Source organism: Cornus florida, unplaced genomic scaffold (assembly GCF_030987335.1).
Source record: "Cornus florida cultivar Cherokee Brave unplaced genomic scaffold, ASM3098733v1 CherokeeBrave_3.0.0_Hap2_Chr05, whole genome shotgun sequence".
In the NCBI taxonomy this organism is placed as follows: Eukaryota; Viridiplantae; Streptophyta; class Magnoliopsida; order Cornales; family Cornaceae; genus Cornus; species Cornus florida.
The window spans coordinates 78,591,947-78,598,751 of NW_026775575.1; positions in this window are offsets into that span (position 1 = coordinate 78,591,947).

Below are 6,805 nucleotides of genomic sequence, written 5' to 3' on the forward strand. Positions count from 1 at the left end.
CATACTTTGTGGACGTAATGGTGTTCCATTTTGCATTCCCGTGTTCTTAATGGTGTTCAACTAATTACAGGTTGTGGAAAATTACAGGTTGTGGAAAATTCAACTATTCATTAATGGAATGGAGGCATACTTTGTGGACTTAATGGTGTTCCATTTTGCATTCCCGTCAAAGGCTGTCCAAGAGCTTTCAAGCTCTCACATCAAAGCATTTTGATTTTTCTCATACAAACTAGGTCATTTGTTTTATATTGATTCTAAAATTGTCATATTTTTTCTTTGTATATACTTTTATGTTTAAAAACAAGCTTGATATAAATATATATATCAGCAAAATTTTAAGGAGCTTGTTTTTAAACTCAAGTTAAACCTAGGGCTTGTCTGAAACTCAGCAAAATTTTAAGGAACTAAGCTTGATCAACACATTCATCTTCAAAATCTCATAGTTCAAAAAAATAAAATACTGAGAATACTGAATCATCCCAACCAGCTATGAAGGAAAGACGGGCCCCACACGATGCAAGGATATCTTAGACATAACAACCTTAATACCATTAAGGTACATATGGAGATCTTATATAGTTTACATAATTAGACAACATTCAATATGAAGGATAAAAAATGATTTCTTCTATCTTTATTTTTGTACTAAAAAACCATAATTGTTAATTTTTGTTTAGAGTCAATAAGTATGGACAGCCGACAGGAAATGGAAGTACCAAATATGGTAATTACTTGGGAGCAATTTCCCGCAATAGTTGATTAGCTCCTTTGTGCTACAAAACATGGTAGGAGATGCCTAATTGGCTTAAAGAGGATATGTGGACCATAGTAAAGGTAAAACCCTTCAATGACATGAAAATAATTTTGATGGAGAAAGTTGATTATCATGCAGCAATTATCACATTTTTAAGGGCAGTATGATGTGGGAATCATTTCAAAACAGTGAACATTATCTTCTATCGGAACAAAATGGAGGGGGTACAAGTGTGAACTAAAAAGTGCATACTACTTGATTCGGGATATAGATGCGAAAAGATTGGCAAACGCACCACCTGAAGTTGTGAAGGACCATTGCAAATTTTTGGTTAAGCATTGGGGTATGGCTAAGGCGAATGTAATTCTCCATCTACCAATTTGTTTAAAGTGAATGAGTTGAATTTATAGTTTACCTGCTTTCAGTTATTACTTTACATGAAATGTGTTAATCCCTAGGAATTAAAATTAATCAAAGAACGTTTGTTTTTTGTCACTTTTTGTAGAAGGAGAGCGAAAAAAATAAAGAACTTCGTGGGAAGCAAACAATGCTTCATACTACAGGGACAAAAAGTTTTGCACATGTTTCTGCTAACGTTAGTCGAAGTTTTGGCAATATTAATTATTTCAATTCTTATGTGGTTGAATGATTATAAATGTTAGTGGTAAATAATATTTATCACAATGTGTATATTTCTTTTATAAATTGAGGAAAAAGAAGGTATTAAGCTTTCTCGTGCATATTTATTCATTCGTACACATGTAAACAAGGATTACAAGGCTACTCATGTTGCTGCTCAAGAGATGATTGTAAGTTTTCAAAATGCACAAAATGATAGTGAGCTTATCTGTTCAAAGTCAATATCTAAATTCACCAAATGTTGGAATACATATCATGACCCAACTAATTGAGGATATGTTATAAAGGTTGACCTCCCAACAGAATCTCAAAAGCAGTTAGTAGTAGTGTATAATTTCATGTCTTCAGCTGTGATGTTTTCTATTTGGTCTGTGGTTCACTGTTATGCTCAACCACATTAAGCTGAAAACCCAACCAACGGTGGTTCAAGTGTGAATGGGTTCTGGACCACTTATCAGTACATAGGTTTTGCAAACAGGATTTGGATAAAAATACACATAATAATAGTGATAAAATATAGAATAAGTGCACTCTCTCAACATGAGATTCCCTTTTTCCACATACACGCGTACAAGTATACACACACACACGCGTATATAAACATATCAAAACTGATGTAAATTCGGATCAGAATCCTCTCTATTGTACAACTTTCATACTGTATAACACTGTAATGAGAATCAAGTAAATAGTGAGAAAAAATAAAGTGTTCAAAAGTATATCCTACATTTGATATAGATCCCTGTACCTGTTATATGAGCCCACCCCCACTCAGCCTCCAAGCCTCCAAGACATACGGGTCTCTCCCTCTACCAGTCAAAGTGTCAATCCTACGGCGCATGTCGTTCCGCTAACAAGTCAAAGACTCAACCCAAGCTTGATATTGCTAACGGATAAGCGTGGTAAGTCATCTAGTAGAGGATTTTCCTAACTTCAGCTGACCGTTGTACCCAAACTTCCCCCCTCACTCAAGTTCCTTACTTATTGCTTACTAAGTCAGAAAGGTCGTTCTTAGGCTACGCTACCCCGGACCCGCTTTCAATTAATCATCCCTTACATTAATAACCTTTGACATTTTTGTGAAGAACATAAATGAAGCCAACAGCTTTTCTGGACTTTGAACGCTACCTAAAACTATAAACAAAAGCTGATCGAAAGTGATTCCGAAAAGAAAAGGCCTTGCCAGTGATACATGCATCCACATGAATGTTGACCCAATTAATGTCGGGATAATGTTTTTTTATTTTTTATTTTTTTTTTTTCCAAAAATATAGGGATAATGTTTTGTTTCAATATATATGAATTTCTAAAAATTGCATTCGTAAGCTTTGACTAAGGATTTCGTCCTAGATGCCTGCATGGTGCCCGTCCTCCTCCCTACTCTATTCTTGGACTAAATAAGTGAAGACATTAATTAGACAAAGTCAAAGCAAGATAAATGAAGTTGAGAAATCTTCCAGAGTGCTATCTGAATTTAATGGATGAGATCGAGATGGCAATATCACCATAACAATGGCCGCCTGAGTTGACTCCAAGATTTTAGCTTTAATTCCTCTCTTATTGATTAATTGTCTTTTTTCTGAAACCAACTGGTCCCTCCACCACGTCCGTTGACACTAGTGAAGGAGTATCCATCCTGCATGGCCATCTTCATATTTTCAATAAAACATAGGGAAAACTTCAATTTTGTGCAATTTTGAGAGCTATATTGCCAAAATACCAAGTTCTAAATACAAACTGTAGAAATCATCCAATTTGTGAAAATATTTACAAAACCATTAACTTTCACTGTTCATATCTGTAGGGGTTCTTTTCTACTAGATAATAAAACAGCAATATAATAGAGATATCAAGAATACAAATACGAAGGAAAACAGAGGAGACGCTCAGTGTAGGAGGGGGAGAAGAAGACCAACTGTCAAAATAAAGATGGTGGTAGGGCGAGTATACAATATCTCATGACAGCTTTTCTCCTCTGGGGTTAGTTCTTTCTTCATAGGGCAGTGCCATTTATAGATCTGGATTCCATTGGTTATTATCTAATGGTTCCTTCCATGCATGGTCCCTCGCATGCATTACCCCCAATTTGGATTACGTGAGTAATCCTGGAGATTTAGGAGTCTGAAGGGTCTAATCCTTTCCTCGAGCCTTGTCCCATGTTGCCATGTCGCTTCTCCCTTAATCAGGGGCATTAAATGTTGCTTGGCCGTCGGTTGGTCAAGCCTGACATAACATTAATTATGATTTTAAGGTTTGTTGTCACGACATGTATAATCCCATCATCTTGTTAATTGGGCCTTGCCGAGAGTGAAGGCACCTCTTAACTTCTCATCCACTAATCCAAGATCCTCCTAAGTTTCCCAAACATGGATTCCTATAACACGAAGATCCTACCTTCATCCCGTGCTAAGGAGCTCCAGCCTTTCAAAGAAGTATTGTCTGGCATAACACCAGGGTTCGAGGTATTCGAGAATTGGTCTTTCGAGGCTTGATGGGCCTGGTGTGGTGCCAGGCTTGGGATGCTCGAGGATCAGCTTCTCGAGGCTTATTGGGCCTAGAGCGATCCCAGGGCTTTGTATGGTCGAAGTTTGATCTTTCGAGGCTTGGTGGGCCTGGAGCGATGCCAGGGCTTTAGACTGCTCGAAATTTGATGTTTCGAGGCTTGAGGGCCTGGAGCGATGTCAAGGCTTAAAATGCTCGAGATTTGATCTTTCGAGGCTTGATAGGCCTAGAAAGATACCAGGGCTTAGGGTGCTCGAAATTTGATCTTTCGAGACTAAAGGGCCTGGAGCGATGTCAGGGCTTAGAGTGTTCGAGATTTGATCTTTCGAGGCTTGAAGGCCTGGAGCGATCCCAGGGCTTAAGCGATCCCAGGGCTTAGAGTGTTCGAGATTTGATCTTTCGAGACTTGAGGGCCTAGAGCGATGCTAGGGCTTAGAGTGCTCGAGATTTGATCTTTCAAGGCTTAATGGGCCTGGAGCGATGCCAGGGCTTAGAGTGCTCAAAATTTGACCTTTCGAGGCTTTTGACTTTTCAAATTGCCACGGAGGATTTAGCTAGGGTTGTATTGACTTGTCAACATGCCACATCAGCTTCTAATAAGTGACACCCACAATATCTAAGGACCAAATTGTAGTAATTAAGATGTTGTTGCAAACAAAGCCTATATATTACCTGTAGCAATACATCTTGGGGCTAAAAGGAAGTGAAACTACCTCTGATACCTTAGGGCAACCTAATAGTTTGATGGAGCAAAAGTTATGAACAAACTGGGTTACCATTGATTTCATCTTCCTAAACAACTTGAGAGTCAAAAATGAATTCATTGAAAAAAAAAAAAAAAAAAAAAACACATCAACTAAAAATAAATATTTTAAATACGAAGAAAGAACTGTGAACTTTATCCACTCTAGTGCATATAAACTAATACACAAGAGCTGATAAAAGTTTAAATGAGGTAATGACACCTAAAATTAGTCAATAACACTTGGCCTCCTAGAACATCATAAATATCATGACAGCTTAGCTTGGTTTTCATGAGAAAGTTTTAGCAACTATGTCATATAATCACCTCAATATATAGACATTGATCTTAACCTAATTAACTTATTAGATTGATGATACTGGTATCAAAGAGTAAGGCGGGCTATGATGAGGGGGCGTTCATTGTGGGCCTTCATCCATAGCATTTCCTACTGCAAAATATAATAATATCATGGCTTTGATACTAATACTCAGAATAATGTAAGGAGTTGGTATTCACCAACTAATTAAATTTTTTTTTTTTTTAAATGAATCTAAATAGCAAAGGGGAAAAATCGATGCAATGACAACTATAACAAAATTAAACATGTTATAGATTTACATTCTACAAAAAAAAAAAAAAAAAAAAAAAAAAAAAAAGACAATAAACAAAAGTTAACAATTGTGGGTGTTTAGTACAAAAATAAGATTAATAATATTTATATATATTAATCTTTTGTTATTGCATTATTTATCTTGATGCTTTTATGGTTTTGAACGATTTTGGATTTGTATGTGGTTGTGTGGATTGGTTCTTGGCTTAAATGGAAAAGGACTGTATTTGGTTGTGTAGAGAGTTTTTGTTGTGTGGAAGGTTGTGAGGTTGTGTTTGGTGTGATTGTGTACTACTTTGTTAATGTCAATGGTTGTGTGTGGTGTGGTTATGTACATTACTTTGATATGATGGTGTGGTTGGGTTATTGACATGCTGTGGAAAAGAATGAACCACCAAAAGTATATTTCATGACAAGCAAAGTAACTGAAGGCACACAATTTTCATTGAGAATGATGGAAAATTCTTGCTGAGTCTTGGTTTGTTGCAAAAAGTGGTAATTGGGGCACTTGATGTCCGTCTCATGACTTTGGATGAATTATCAAACTTTTTTTTTTTTTTTCAAAGAATAGGCATTACTACCTTAAAAATTCTTCTAGGATCATTTTGAAAGGACCAAGGGTGAAAAGAAAGTGGGGTCTCCGTGAGCAAAGTTTTTCTCATTCCGTCGGGAGGTGGGATCTCTGATCTTCTGTTGTGGGTCGATTCAGTGGCAAGTTCTTCTTGGGTGTGGGGTGTGGGTGGTAGGATGGTGTTGTTTGGCCCTTTTGATCCAAGTTCAATTGGTGATCGTTTGGTGTGTGGGTTTTGTTTATCTTTTTCAATTTTGTTGGCGGTTGCTGGTGGGGTGATGTGAGTTGTACACAGCGAAATATTTAGAAAGTTTTCATTATTTTTGAAAAGAGATCTTGTGTTTTTTTACTCGCTAAAAATCCTGGTGTCATCTCTAATTTTTACTTACTTTATTTTAGTAATTAAACAATTAATCACATGTAGATAAAATAAAGTAAAGTAAAAATAAGGGATGACACCAGGATTTTTAGCGAGTAAACCCCAATTGATAAAATACGTCAACTATTTGTGTGAGAAGAATCTCGTGGACTGTGTAGTCTAAAGTAAACCGATCCACTATGCTTGAAACAAAGTATACTAAACTTTGACTCTGGCTCACACCCTATTGTTCTACCAAACACTAATTGTTGATAATCATCTGGCTTTGTGACTTCTCGTCCAACAACTTGACTTCAGGTTTATACCTGATCTTTGTAGAAGAGTAATAGTTAGATCAGACAACACTCCTCGAATGTTCTAACCCTTTCAAAGTGTGGTCAATTTTATTTCTGTTCTTCAATCGTCTGAATTCAATATAGAAGTAAATCTGCTTTTGTTTAATTGATGTAGATGCAACTATATGATCACGATCAAGATTCGAACAAGACAATTCTAAAATCACTATGTGAATATGTGTGTGTTCTAGAAAGATAAACAGAAAAATCTCTAAGATTTTCTGAGACAAAAATCTTCGTAAGGCTTTTAAAAATAATAAACTGATAATG